Raw genomic sequence first — 1366 nt, 5'->3', positions numbered from 1 at the left:
GAGCTTCTAACATCTGTGATTGGTGTGGCAAATGCCGCACGCTTGGATACAAATTGTATCTTCGACATGATCATTGTATCAAGTCATTGTACAATGATCATGTCGAAGATGGAACAAAGTGTGGGAAGTGTCCAATGAAACCCGCCAAGCATCCAGACGAGGGATTGGAAGCCTTGAAGGCTGCAGCTGTGGCGAGATCTACTGACCGTGGAGGATACAAGTGAGAAGGCTCGGAAGTGTTCATTGTGCTCACTCCCGCTAACAGCTGCGCGAAATGAAGCAGGCCTGTCGTGCCCAGATTCTGGGCTTCTGGCCTCCAGAAGCGGGACCGCAAGAACTCCAACAGAACTTCTGTTACAGAAGGCAGACCTACAAGCGGCAGAGAGTTTGTGCTGAAAATGCCGAGCATGTCATCGTAAGTCGAGCGAAAATCTGGGAGAATCAAAATTTCAATCTGAAAATCTTATACATCGCGATTTTCATTTCGAGCGAAAATCCGGTTCGTGGCACGAGCTTCGTGCTGCAACAGGCTTACTAGGAAAGAAATGCGAGAAAAAGAGAGGAAATTTGGGAGCTGCTCCCCCTTTTCCCCCTTCTCCCCATTTTCCCCCTTTCTTTCCCATATATTTCCCCCAAGCCCCCAAGCCGTAGTGTAACGGTATCATACAAGCTTCCCATGCTTGTGTCCCGGGTTCGACTCCCGGCGAGCGCAGATGTTGTATCAAATTACCTGATAGCTATGTGCGAACATAACTTACTGCAGTGAATGATCATTCCATCATGGGATGGCTCAATCAACACATATAGTATGAGCGCTCGTAGTGTAACGGTATCATACAAGCTTCCCATGCTAGTGTCCCGGGTTCGACTCCCGGCGAGTGCAGATGTTGTATGAAATTACCTGATAGTTATGTGTGAACATAACTTACTGCAGTGAATGATCATTCCATCATGGGATGGCTCAATCAACACATATAGTATGAGCGCTCGTAGTGTAACGGTATCATACAAGCTTCCCATGCTTGTGTCCCGGGTTCGACTCCCGGCGAGCGCAGATGTTGTATCAAATTACCTGATAGCTATGTGCGAACATAACTTACTGCAGTGAATGATCATTCCATCATGGGATGGCTCTATCAACACATATAGTATGAGCGGTCGTAGTGTAACGGTATCATACAAGCTTCCCATGCTTGTGTCCCGGGTTCGACTTCCGGCGAGCGCAGATGTTGTATCAAATTACCTGATAGTTATGTGTGAACATAACTTACTGCAGTGAATGATCATTCCATCATGGGATGGCTCAATCAACACATATAGTATGAGGGTTCGTAGTGTAACGGTATCATACAAGCTTCCCATGCTT

General features: G+C 46.9%; 4 non-coding genes across 4 annotated transcripts; all 4 read left to right on the top strand.

The window, feature by feature from the left end:
* The first annotated feature begins 644 nt into the window (after nucleotides 1-644).
* On the top strand, nucleotides 645-712 carry Pmar_PMAR014769. The gene has a single exon. It is a non-coding gene; the product is annotated as a tRNA-Gly (tRNA).
* Nucleotides 713-812: 100 nt separating this feature from the next.
* Pmar_PMAR014768 lies at nucleotides 813-883 on the top strand. The gene has a single exon. It is a non-coding gene; the product is annotated as a tRNA-Gly (tRNA).
* Nucleotides 884-983: 100 nt separating this feature from the next.
* Nucleotides 984-1054, top strand: Pmar_PMAR014767. The gene has a single exon. It is a non-coding gene; the product is annotated as a tRNA-Gly (tRNA).
* Nucleotides 1055-1154: 100 nt separating this feature from the next.
* Nucleotides 1155-1225, top strand: Pmar_PMAR014766. Its single transcript has one exon. It is a non-coding gene; the product is annotated as a tRNA-Gly (tRNA).
* The last annotated feature ends 141 nt before the right edge of the window (nucleotides 1226-1366 follow it).

This window comes from Perkinsus marinus (genome assembly GCF_000006405.1).
Source record: "Perkinsus marinus ATCC 50983 genomic scaffold scf_1104296953324, whole genome shotgun sequence".
Taxonomy (NCBI): Eukaryota; Perkinsozoa; order Perkinsida; family Perkinsidae; genus Perkinsus; species Perkinsus marinus.
This window is presented reverse-complemented; position numbering and strand designations above follow the sequence as displayed.